Here is a 13,839-nt window from a genome sequence, read left to right as displayed (position 1 = left end):
TGGGTCGGGTCGTCAGTCTCCTCTCCAATCACTACTGGCCGGTACTACTGCCAGTCACACAAAGAAGGTTGTTCCTCTGAGAGCGGAGGAAATCCCGGAAGTAGCTCTTTGACTCCGCCCATAACCCCCTGCGGCAGAGCAGGCCACGCCCACGCGGAGGGGCTGGCTGGAGAGGACTGTCCGACGCGCCTGCGCAGAGAAAGGTCTTGGCCGCGGGTACAGAAGCTGCGGAAACGTTCCTAAAGACTGGTTGAGATTTATCATCGTTCAGTGCGTTCCAAGCCTGCACTTAGCAGTTTGCAGGCCTTGGCTTATTGATAGTTAGCAGTAACCATGCAATGTAGGGGCTATTATGATCCTCATTTTGCCACTAAGGAAACAGGCTCAGAGAGGTACCGCCACTGGCCCGGGATCACACAGCTTGAAAACTATCCCTATTTTGGCTTATGAGTCATCAATAAGGACAATACAGCTTACAGGATTTGATGGGGGAGTAGGGGAGGGGAGCGTTCTTTAAGAAAAGGAATATAAAATCACTAACACAAAACTGGGTATGAACATGAAAATTTACTTAAATATGAAATAATTGTTATTGTACTTTTAATATTGTTATTGTTACTTTTAAATGGTACATATTTAAAAGAGCTGACAAATACCACAAACATTGCAAAATCCCCAAAGATAAGGTAGTGTTTTTATTAACTTACTACCTGACACACCTGTGTGGTATGTTTCCTACTTTTTTGGCTGCTTATACTTATTTCATAATATCCTGATCTGCAGAGAGAAGAGAAAAGTAAATTATCTTTCCTCTAGCATACTTGATGGAACTTTTTTTAGTCATTATCATTTAGAAAAAGTTCAGCTTCACAAGTCAGTATTGGTGATGTCATCTAAGTTTTTTGGAAATTTGTGAAAACTTTCATAAAGTTTAACTCATGTAAGCTACATGTTTTGGAAAATGTTTCCACAGACTAGCTTCTAGCTCAGTCCTTTTAATTCTTGACTCCCTTTCATTATGCAGGTGCTTCTGGAGTAGACCACTAGAGGACCATTCATACCACAACAGACTGGCCTTGTAACTAGTGAGTTAGCACCTTGGACAATAAGATTATTCTGGAAGCCATTCCAGACACCAGGACAACTAGTTGGGTAATGTAAGTACAGCTGAAAGTGTCTATGAACCACATCAAAACATCCCATGAAACCCAACCTGAATGTATCCTCAACTCACCTTCCCCTCACCTAGATCCCACCAGTAACCAAGGTGACTCCAGCCCCACCCGTGGTAGAGAGAAATGCAACAGGGGGACATAGAACTGGGAAAAACCAGTGGTCTTAACCAGCTGTATTTTAAATACCTTCCTTTTGTGAATTTTAAAAAAACATCAGCCCATAGGAACACCTTGCTAGGGCCGTGGAAGGGCCTATGCAAATCAGGGGCCCTGAAGCTTATGTGAGCTTTACTATAAATCCACTCTGAATACCTGTCATCATGCATCTATTGAATTGAATGTCCACTGTGTACCAGAGGCTAATGCCAGAAATCCTGCCCTGAAGCATAATAGCTAGTCCTGACACTGCCACCAATTGGCTGTGGGGACCCCCTCCCTCTCTGGGTGTGAGTTTTCCCACCTATAGATTGAGTATTGCTAAAAGACTAACATTTTTGGTTATTAGAAGGCCCAGACATAAAGTCCACTAAAGAGTCCTATTAAGAATTTGGGGGCTTTGCAATCAGAGAGACCTGGATTAGAATCCCAAAGCGTATGGAAAAAAAATAATCTCTCAAGGCTTCCTCTTACCAGCTTGGGACTGTCCATAAGCCACATGTCTTCTGTGAGCTTCGCTTTCTTCATCTGTAAATGGAGTTCAGTGCATTCATTCATTCATCAACTGTTTACTGAACACCTGCTATGTTTCAGGCACTTTTTTATATTCCAGACACTATGTGCTGAGAGTAGGTACCTCAGTGAACAGGCAGAAAAAGCCCATGCTCTAGTGAACGGGAGACAATAAAATGCAAATAAATAAATGTCAGGTGGTGATAAGTGCTGTGAAGAAAATAAAGCAGAGTAAAGGGGACAGGATAGCCAAAGAAGTGTCTCAGCGAAGCTGGCTTAGAGCAGAGACCTGAAGTAAGTGAAGGAGCCAGCCTTGTGGTCCAGGGGTAGAGCATGCCAGGAAAAGGAAACAGTGAGTGCAAAGGCCCTGAGGTTGGGAGCATGCCTGATGCATTTAAAGAACAGTGAGGGGACTCCCCTGGTGGTTCAGTGGTGAAGACTTGGCACTTCCGCTGCAGGGGACACGGGTTCGATCTCTGGTTGGGGAACTAAGATCCCACATGCGGTGCAGCCAAAAAATAAAAATAAATAAACGTCTTTAAAAAAAAAGGACAGTGAGGAGGTCAATATTGAGTGACTGGGAATGTGGTAGAAGAAGTCTGGGAGGGATCCAGAAGCCAAGTTGTGTAGGGTCTTAAAAGCCATTGTGAGGTCTTTGCTCTGAGTGAGAAGGGACCCATTGACGGTGGAGGGCAGCAGGGGCATAATTTTACTCATGTCTTGAGCAGTCATACTCTGTTAAGAATAGGCTGTTAGAATAATTCCAATGAGATAAAATGGTACAACCTGGGAAAAACATTTTGGCAGTTCCTCATAAAGTTAAACATAGCATTATCTAATGACCCAGCAATTTCACTCCTAGGTATATACCCGAGAGAACTGAAAACTCGTGTTCAAACAAATACTTTCCATGAATCTTCATAGCAGTACCATTCATGATAACCAAAAGGTGGCAACAACCCAAGTGTCTATCAATAGATGAAAGGATAAACAAAATGTGATCTATCCATACAAGGGAGTATTATTCAGCTATAAAAAGGAATGGAGTACCGATCCATGCTACAACATGGATGAACCCTGAAACACTGTGTTAAGTGAAAGAAGCCAGACACAAAAGGTCACATATTGTATGATTCTGTTTGTGTGAAATGTCCAGAATAGGCAAATCATAGAGACAGAAAGCAGATTAGCAGTGCCAGGCACTGGAGTCGGGGGGGGTGGAAAGGAGGGGAATGGGGAATCATTTAATGGGTGTGGGGTCTCCTTTGGGGATGATGAAAATGTTTTGGAACTAAATAGAAATGATGTTTTCACCACATTGTGAATGAATGAAATGCCTTTGGTCTGTGCCCTTTAAAATGGTTAATTTTATGGTGTGTGGCTTTCACCTCAATAAAACAATTTTTTAAGCAAAAGATAACCAAAAAAATCATTCACATGAGAGATGATGGTGGCTTTTCTGAGGGTGGTAGCAGTGGAGGTGGAAAGACGTGGTTAGAATCTGCATCTCTTCTAAAGGTAGAGCTGACAGAATTTGCTGATGGATTGGGTGTTGGGAGGGAGAGAAAGAGGAGTCAAAAATGATTGCAAGGTTTTTGAGCTGAGAAGCTGCCAAGATGAAGTTTCCATTTATTGAGATTAGATGAATAGCAGGTGCGGGAGGCAGGGGAAGAGTGGGGATCGGGAGTTTGGTTTTGGATGCATTGAGGTACCTAATAGATTTCCAAGTGGAAGTGTTGAGAGGGTAGCTGAATAGATGAGTCTGAATTCAAGGGTGAGGTCCAACCTAGATAGATAGGTAAGTAGATAGATAGATAGGTAGATAGATAGATAGATAGATAGATAGATGAATGAATTTGGGAGGCCATCCCCAAAGGAGTGAGTGGAGAGAAAAAAAGAGAAGAGGACCAAAGACTGAGCCCCAAGACCCTCCAATGTTTAAAGACCCCAAAGATGAGGAAGAAACAACAAAGGAGTCTGAGAAGGAACAGCCACTGAGATAGGAGGGAATTCATGAGAGTGGGATGTCTTAGAAGTCAAGGGATGAGAATAAACCTAGGAAGAGGGTGTGACTGTCTGAGAGAAGGCTCAAGTAATGTGTGGGCAGGGCACTGAACTATTAAATCGAGCCATAGGGAGGTTCCTGATAACCTCAAGGGGTGATTTGGCCAAGGGGCGGAGCCAAACCCTAACTGGAGTGATTCAAGAAGGACTGAAGGAAAGGAATTGGAGATATTAGTACAGATAACTTTTTTGGAGGGTTTTGTTGTTGTAAAAAGCAGCACATCATTGGAGCTGCAGCTAGACGGGGTTCATAAAGCTTGTTAGTATTACACCGTGTCTTTACACCAATGGGAATGATCCAGAAGAGAGGGGAGAATTGATGATACAGGAGAGGAGAGAATTGCTTGATTTACATCCCTGAGTAGGCGAGAGGGGATGGGATGTAGTGCACACGTGAAGGAGTGGCCTTGGCTAGGAGTGGTTTCCATCATTAGCAGGAGGGAAGGCTGAGAATAGGGTCTCTGGTAGAGGTAGCTGGGATAAATATGTTGGGAATCTGCGGAAATTCTCTTCTGATGGATTTAAAACAGGAGCAGGGTGAAGGGTGAGAGTGAGGGCACAGAGGAGGTGGTAGAGGTTGAAGGAGGGAGGAGAAGGTGTGAAACATGCTTCCAGGAATGTGGGAGAGTGAATGGGCATGAGCGGGGCTTCCAGGCATGAAGTTACGGTAAACTCAGGCTCACTGCAGTGTGTGTTTTTGTCTAGCCACGTTCAGCAGGTGCAGGCACATGGCAGATGAGAAGGAGAGTTAGGTGAGAATTGCCTGCAATCGCATTCACATAAAAGCTAGCAACAGGACCTGGTACCTGGTGAGTGCTGGAAAGGAAGGCAACTGTAATAGCAATAAGTGCTTTGATTTGGGAAGACAGAGAGTCTGTGAAAAGAATAGGGATCAGGATTATGTCCAACCTTATCCCTTATCCCTTATCCCTTATCCCTTTACAGGATGGGGGAACAGAGGTCCAGGTGAGTCCCTTCCGGGTTTCACACACTCTAACATGATTTTTTTAATGTGACATGCTGTTATTACTATATTTGTAAAATTTTACGAATTTTACAAATTTTTACAAATTTGTAAAATTTTTATAGCTGTGATAATTCAGAGGCTTCATTAAGCCGCAGGTATTTTTCCTGCATCGTCTCATTCAGAGGTAGTGAGGTGGTGAATGAGCGTGTCTGCCTGGGTCTGAATCCCAGCTCTGCTCCGTCTAGTCAGTTTCTCTGTGTGTCAGTTTTCTCATCTGTAAAATGGGCGTGATACCAGGAGCATGTGCCTCATAGTGTTTTTGTGAAGAATAAATGAGTTAATACAGATAAAGTCCTTAGCGCAGTGCCTGCCATGTAGTAAACATATAATAAACAGTGGCAATTATCACGATATAGGAAGGAGGTACTATTATGTTCCCTTGTTTACTGTGACAGTGGCTAAAGTATTAAACTGTTAGCATTCAAAGCCCCCCCGCCCCCCCCCCCCCCACACAGGTAAGTTTGTAGTAATTCTGAGCGGAGATGCAAACTAAAGCAACCCAGAGAAGCTTAATTGATCTACATAAGAAAGTACACAAAACAATGCTTTCTTTTTTTAAAATAAATTTATTTATTTTATTTATTTATTTTTGGCTGCATTGGGTCTTCGTTGCTGCACACGGGCTTCTCACTGCGGTGGCTTCTCTTGTTGCTGAGCACGGGCTCTAGGTGCGCGGGCTTCAGTAGTTGTAGCACGCGGGCTCTAGAGCGCAGGTTCAGTAGTTGTGGCGCACGGGCTTTGTTGCTCTGTGGCATGTGGGATCTTCCCGGACCAGGGCTTGAACCCGTGTCCCCTGCATTGGCAGGCGGCTTCTTCACCACTGCGCCACCAGGGAAGCCCAGCAATACTTTCAAATCCATTAGATTGGCCAAAATTAGACAGTCTAAGAACACCAAGTTCTGGAGAAGTATGTGGAAGAACAGGTCATTGGGCACTGAAGTATTAATAGGTGTATCCTTTCCAGAGAACAATCTGACAATACTTTGAGAAATTAAATCTGAGGATGCCGGCCAACCTCATTTCCCCACTGTCCAAATGAGGTGTGTATGAGGATGAGCCTTGAGTGGAGTTTAGGTAGCAAAGAGTTGGAAAGAATTTGATGTCCATCATTAAGTCTCAAAAAATGGAATGTAAATCAACAATACTTCAATAAAATAAATTTTTAAATAAGTGGAATGGAAAATATATCCTGGAACATCCCACAGCAGTATAAGAGGTAGAAGCTGACATTCATGCCATGCTTAATAATGCTGCCTAAATGCTTTAAGATGTCAGCTTGCAACGATCCTGTGAGAAAGGTACCATGATTTAACAACCCCCATTTTACAGATAGAGAAACCAAAGCCCAGAGAAGTTCAGTAACTTGCCCGAGGTCATTCAGCTCGTGGGCAGCCGGGCTGGGACTTGAACCCAGGCAGCCTCTCCAGAGTCTATAAGACTCACTCCTCAGGAGCTAGAAATAAGCACAGCCACATCGAGAGCTCTCAAAACAAACAAACAAAAATAACACACACACACACACACAAAGAAAGATAATGAGTTTCTTCGCTCAGTGACATTTTTGCAAATTTAAAACACAGACAACAAAACTGACCTTAAGGATACATAGGGATCTTTGTAAAAGAATAGAAGGACTGGGGGCCCCAAATTAAGCACGCTAGCGTGGGTGCCTATGGGAGGGGGCAGATGAAGGGGGGAAATTACTAAAATTAAATTCCACCAAAGCTGGTTGTGTAGAATCAGCTTCAGCCTATGCACTGGTAGTTCTAAGCTCGAGTAGCATGGAAGTTCCCAGGGAGGGGGGGAGGTTATAGAGGGGGTAAGGGTGTACCTAGAAATTCAACTGAAAAGAGAAGAACTACTGAGGAAGAGAGTCAGTGTGATAAAGTTAAGGGGGCGGCTTCATCAGCCAGGCTGCCAGAGTTCAGTTCCAAGCTCTGCTGCAAGTGACTTAACCTCTTGATGCCTTGGTTTCCCCATCCACACGCAGTGGAAAGATGCAAAGAAAGCTCCTTCTCCCTCCACCAGACCTAAGGCAAGAAATCTATATCGTTCCTCAGTGTTCTTACAGATACCCCATTTTTGTTTCTCTTGCATACAGCACAGTGTCTGATCTGACTTGCCTTTTTAAAGGATGGCTCAGCTTCTGTCAAAAGGATAGGCAAGGGCAGAAGCCAGGATCCCAGGAAAGGGGCCCCTGTGGGAGTCCAGATGGGAGCCGATGGGGGCCTGGACCTTGGTGATGTTGATAGAGGTGGCGAGACGGGGTCAGACTTGGAATTTAAAGGTGCCGCAGCAAAAGTTTGCTGATGGATTGGATGTGGGTGTGAGGGAAAGAGGGGGTGTCAAGGGCGAATGCAAGGTTTTTGGCCCGAGCGACTGGGAGAGTTTGGAATTTATCCCAGAGGCAGTAGGAAGTCATAGGAAGATGTTGAGGCTTGGCGGGGGTGAGGGGAGGAGGGTATGTGGTCAGATGCCATGATCACCAAGGAGGCAGCCAGGATCGGGAACACAGGCTTGAGAGACAGGAGAGGGGGATGGAGTCTAGCGCTGGCTCAGCCCCCAACTCACTATGGGCTCCTGGGCAAGATACAACTGTTCTCCAGATCTTCATTTCCCCATCCTACAAAAAAGGCTATTAGGAATAAAAGACCCTCAAGTCCCCCTCAGCACAAGAATTTTTGCTCCAAGATTCTCTGACTCAAATATACCCAGAATCAGGTAAATATAAGATCATCACTCAAGATCAGACCTCCTCCCTTCATCCTCCTTCCCAAAGCCCATCCTTGCCCCACTGGACAGGACACAGAACCTCCCTGCTCTGGGAGCCTGGAGGATGATATCAGTGACAATGGCAGGCAATGTTTGTTGAGTACACATTCTGTGTCAAGGGCTATTCATGCTCTGCCACACAGAGACCAGACAGGAGCCCTGAGAGGTGGGTGCTTTATTATCACTCCCATTTGTAAATGGGGAAACTGAGGCTCTGGAGAGGTGAAATGGTTTGCCCAAAGTCACGTGGGAGACCTAGGACTCCAGTGATGTCTCCCCAGCTGCACTGCTATCTACCGCCCTGGTCCAGCCACCAGCACTTCTCACCTCCTCATTGGGCTCCTTACTTCCACCCCAGCCCCCCACATAGTGTTCTTCACGTGCAGCCAGAAGGATCTTGTGATAAAACCTAAGTCAACTGAGATCTTTCCTCAAAACCCTCCCAAGCTGCCCATCTCACTCAGAGTCAAAGCTAAGTCTTTACAGTGGCCCTCAAGGCAGATACAGTGTGTTCCCTGCCTAACTCTCTGGCCCCATCCCTCCTGCTCTCCCCTCCCCACTCTTCTCTAGCTTCCCTGGGCTCCTCCTTCTTCCTCCAACAGACCAGGTGCACTCCAGCCTCAGGGCCTTTGCACCTGCTCTTCCCCCAGAGACCCACATGGCCCACTCCCTCACCTCCTTCATATTCTGCTCAAATGTCACCCCCTCAAGCGAAGCCTTCCTTGTCACTCTGTTTAAAACTGCAGGGAATTCCCTGGTGGTCCAGTGGTTAGGACTCCACACTCTCACTGCTGAGGGCCCAGGTTCGGTCCCTGGCCGGGGAACTAAGATCCCACAAGCTACGCTGCTTGGCCAAAACAAACAAACAAAACCAAACAAACTGCAGCCTCCCTCCATTCCCCTGCACCCCAATCCCCCATCCCCCTTCCTTAATGTATTTTTCTTCATGGCATTTACCATCATCAAACAGACTGTTTTACTTCTTTTGCTTGTTTATTGTCTACCTCCAGAATGTGAGCTCATGAGGTCAGGAATTTGTGTCTGTTTTGTTTACTGCCATATGTCCAGTGCCTAGAACAATGCCCAACATATAGTAAGTGCTCAAAAATTTTTTTGTTAGGTGGATGAGTGAGGATCTGCCTTTAGGGTTGACACTTGTAGCTACTATACGTTGTGTGCGATACCCTGCGTTAACTGCTCTGTATGTTGGGTTCTTTTTTTTTTTTTTTTAATTTTATTTATTTATTTATTTATTTTTGGCTGCATTGGGTTTTCGTTGCTGCGCACGGGCTTTCTCTAGTTGCGGCAAGCGGGGGCTACTCTTCGTTGTGGTGCACGGGCTTCTTATTGTGGTGGCTTCTCTTGTGGAGCACGGGCTCTGGGTGCGCGGGCTTCGGTAGTTGTGGCTCACTGGCTTCAGTAGTTGTGGCTTGCAGGCTCTAGAGCGCCGGCTCAGTAGTTGTGGCGCACGGGCTTAGTTGCTCCGCGGCACGTGGGATCTTCCCAGACCAGGGCTCGAACCTGTGTCCCCTGCATTGGCAGGCAGATTCTTAACCACTGCGCCACCAGGGAAGCCCTGTATGTTGGGTTCTGATCACACCCGTCCATCTCTCCTGGCCCTACTGGGGTCCAGGCAAAGAACCCCTCCTCCCTGGAGTCTGTTCTGGCTCAGTCCCAGCCCCCAGGCTGGCTCCTTCCCCTCCATTGCCCCTTTGATGCCCATGTCACTCCCCTGCTTAAAATCCTCCAACGATTCCAGGATTCCACCTCGTAACCTCCACTCCAGGGTTTTCCATACTGTGTGTCACAACTGGTTAGTGGACTGTGAAATCAACCAGCATTTTTCAGTAGCCTAGACTAGATCAGAGTCTGTGCACATAGTATAGACATAGTATAGACTAAGGTATAGGTGAAGTATGATTTCAAGAAACTTTTGGGGACTTCCCTGGTGGCGCAGTAGTTGAGAATCTGCCTGCCAATGCAGGGGACACGGGTTTGATCCCCGGTCCGGGAAGATCCCACATGCTGCGGAGCAACTGAGCCCTTGCACCACAACTACTGAGCCTGTGTGCCTAGAGCCCGTGCTCCTCAAGAAGAGAAGCCACGGCAATGAGAAGCCCGCACACCACACCGAAGAGTAACTCCCACTCGCCGCAACTAAAGAAAGCCCTCGCGCAACAAGGAAGACCCAACGCAGCCAAAATACAAATAAAATTTAAAAAAAAAAGAAACTTTTGTTTCAGTGTCATATGCCTTGGAATCATGATGTAAATGTATTTCTTACTGTGGGTCGAAACATTTTGCCAAACCCTGCACTACACAGAACTGCCTCTCCTAAATCCCATGTACAGACTGGATGGATGATGTTAATATCAGCTTAGATTTCTCTCTTTGCTGGGACCCATGCCAAGTGATTTTATCTGCTTTGGTCTTGGACTCCCGGCCACACCCCAAGCACTGTTAATGATTCCCAGTTGACAGATGGTGAGACTGAGGCTCATACTGAAGAAAGCCCATGCCTGAGGTCACCAGGCTGTGAAAGAGGAGAGCAGGGCCTGAGTCCCAGCCAACCTCCCTCCCTGAGCCTGCCCACTCGGCCACTGGCCCTGCCCCTCCTAGTCTGCTCCCCACCTACACAAAGAACTCAGCTGTGCCAGCTCATCCCCAGAGCCTCCAGGTGCAAGCTGCCTCAGAGATCCCTCAACATCCCAGCCAGCAGTACTGGTTGAACCCCCATTTTGCAGGCTAGAAAATCGAGGCCAGAAAGCATTTCCAAGAATCCACCATTCTATCACTCTTCTCCAAACTCCCCTCTTTGAGAGGTAAGAGAGAGAAATGGCTAAGGACGCATCTTTGACTGTCTGGGTTCAAATCTCATGCTTCAAAACTTTGTAGCTGTGTGATCTGAGGCAAGCTCGCTGAACCTCAGTTTCCTTTACTGCAAAATAGGAATAATAATAGTACCTACCCATAAAGCCATGCTCAAGACTTAAATAAGTTGGGATAAGTGTAAAGTTCTTAGATCAGTGGCCACACCCCTTGGCTGGGAATCTTCCCAACATCTCTATGTAATTAGACTACTATTTGCCCCCCAAGTTTGTCGCAGAGAAAGGGAGGCCCTTGCCTAAGTTCGCACAGCTAGGAAGCAGGAGAGTCAGAATTTAGATGCAGATCTGCCTGGGCTTTTAACCACCTAGTCACAATAGTCCTTCGGGATGTTAGTATCAGCAGCAACGACATTTTCCGAATTAAGGAACAGGAGACTCAGAGAGGGTAAGGACATGCCCAAGTCACACAGCCTGTAAATGGCAGAGCCAGGTTTCAAAGCCAGGCTTGTGTGTGTCCAGTACAGGCTGACTTTTGTCCCATGAGCCCCTCCATAAAGCTCTGGTGGGGCAGGAGGAGAAAGCAAGTTGAGAGCTGCCCTTGCCTCCAGCCTAGTCTGGGGGTCTTGTATCCCTGGTTCCAGCCCCTGCCCAGCCTAGGGTGACTGCTTCCCTAAAGTCTCTAGGGTGGGGGTACTGGGGTGGCACAGATGATGGCAGAGGGTGCAGCCTCCCCCTGCACCGGCCTCTGATTGGGGCCCTGCAATCCCCCAGGATTTGGTGCTTGGAAGGCTGACGTTGTGTTGCTATGGCAATGGGTTTGGGGCGGTTGCCATAGCAGCAGAACTAGCCTGGGTTTAAAAATATCTAGGAGGAGGTTTGTGTTTGTGTGTGAGTGTGAGTGCGTGACCGACCGTGCTGTTGTGTGTGTCCAAATGGGAGGGCTTGGGGGGTGTGTGTGGAACTGGGGCTGCAGGCATGACTTGAGGGTGGGGGCTGAGCAACACCCGGACTCCATGTGTGCCGTGTGTGTTGCTGAGTGGCCTGCGAGGTCCCATGCATTTTGTGCATTAGTCTACGTGGGCCATGCATCTAAATGTCTGTGATTCCCCAATTAGTGTGGAAGACACAATTGAGTCTGTCAGTCTATATATCATGTCACTAACATGTATGCCTTATGTAACATAGGTTGTGTATGTCTTGTAGCTTTGATCCTGTACGTGTAACTTCTCATCATGTGTGTGGCCAAGTGTGGATTTGTTCTGACTCTGAATAGGTGCACCTGGGACATACTCAGATATTAGATTATGTATCCATTTGTGCATAAGAACCTGTGGCGTGGCTTTGTGAATGTGCATAATGCATAATGCACATTCACATGAGTGAATGTGCATTATGCATTATGGGTATGTGTGTATGTGTGTGTATGCCTATTCCCTGTGAGTCTTCTTCATACATCAGAGTGTGCCTGTGTAAAATTGTTGAGTGTGCACCTGTGTGTCTGCAGGGGGGCCTGTGTGACTCTGTGTGTGTTGGGGGGAATTTCACACCTTACTCCACGGATGTTGGGATATATATACCTGTGTGGTGTGACTACATGTGACTCAAAGGTCTAAGGTGTGGATCTCTGCCTGACCCCAGTATCTCCCTGCATCCCTCTGCCTCTTCTCTGTCTCCATGGCAACCAGCTCCTCAGCTCCTTCCAAGAAGATGGAGGGGGAGGATCCAGACTGCAGTGGACCACAACCCCCTCCCATCCCCCTTGACTCTGGGGACAATGGGGGGGAGGGGACAGATGGGCGGCCACCCCATCCACCCCAGGCCATCTGCTACCCTCCCCATCCTGGGGACCTGAGAGCGTGGCAAGGGAGGGACAGTAGTGGGATGGAGCAGAGGGAGGGGCCCCCCAGCTGCCACAATTACCCCCATCCAGGCCCCCTCTGAGCCTAATCTTGCCTCTGGCTGACCTAGGAAGGAAAAAGAATCCTTGGAGACCAGAAATCCAGGGAGAAGAAAATTCATGTATCAGACAAAATTAAATATTAGCAATAATCCATTCTAAGGAAGGGGCCCCTACTTCCAGTGACTTTGGGCTCTGAAATTAAGCTTGGCCTATGTTTGAAACCCAGTTTTCCCTCTGTCTACCTATACAACCTTGGACAAGCCACACTGCATATCCTGGGCCTCCATCTGTCATCTGAAAATCAGGTTTTCTTAATGACATGAATAGTAATACTTACTCTTTAAGGGCCAAGGCTGTTTTGTCCCCCGTTGTATCCCAGTGTTTGGGACAGTGCCTGGCACTTTGTAGGTTCATAAGTGCCATTGACTGAATTGAGTGTCAGTTGGGTGCTAGGCTCAAGCACTACATTTTGTAAGTCAGGTGTTCATTGAACTCAATCCCCTAAGCCCTTGCAGTAACTCTGTGTCGATTCTTCAAGGGATAGATGAAAGATTTGAGGAGCAATTTCCCAGCTGTCGGGGGTGGGAGACATGTGAAGTGGGATTTCTTTTAGCAACCCAGTGATGTCAAGTGGCTGAGGCTCAGTTTCCTCATCTGTAAAACGGGGGTAACGGGAGTACCTCACAGAGTCGGTTGCTCTAGGAATTAAATGTGATAATGTTTGTGAAGTGCTTACTTAGAAGCGGACCTGGCACATGGTAAGTACTTGTTCAATAAACGCTCATTACAGGCGAGGGGTGGGGAAGGTGTGGAGGAGCCCAGGGTCCTTACTGCAGCCTGGGGTAGCCTGGTCCCTCTCGTAGCTGCGGGGAGGGGCGTGGTCAACTCAGGGGGCGTGGTCCAGGATTCAAGGACAGGCCAATGGGGCGTCGAAGGGCGTGGCCCTGACCTGCATGGGCGTGACCTTGCGCGGGTGGGAGGGGCCAGGCCGCTGTGGGAGCCTCCGGGAAGAAGATGCTCGGGCCAGCAGCCACCGCCAGCCCAGCCACCGCTGCCGCCCGCGCTCGCCGCCCCCCGGGTCCCCACTAGCGGCCGCCTCCGCCTCCCATCTCCGGCCCCGTTCCTCCGGCCCCCCGCCCCGGGCAGGGTCTGGGGGGCTAGGCCCTCTGCCCCGGGGAGCAAAGAAGGGGGTCCCGTCCCCCCAAGTGGCGCGGCCAGTCCCCGGCCTCCGTAATCTTGAGAGAGACCCCACCCCTCAGTTCTCTCTGGGCCCTATCCGAGACCCCCTTTTCCTTCCCGTCCCGCTCACATCCGCTCTCCAGGCTCTGTCAGCCCCCCAGAAGCAGCTCCCTCCCTCCTCCCCTCTCCGGGGTTCCCCCTCCCCCATCCCTCCGCCACCGCCCC

Source organism: Eschrichtius robustus, chromosome 19 (assembly GCF_028021215.1).
Source record: "Eschrichtius robustus isolate mEscRob2 chromosome 19, mEscRob2.pri, whole genome shotgun sequence".
Classification (NCBI taxonomy): domain Eukaryota; kingdom Metazoa; phylum Chordata; class Mammalia; order Artiodactyla; family Eschrichtiidae; genus Eschrichtius; species Eschrichtius robustus.
Note: the sequence above shows the minus strand (reverse complement) of the source record.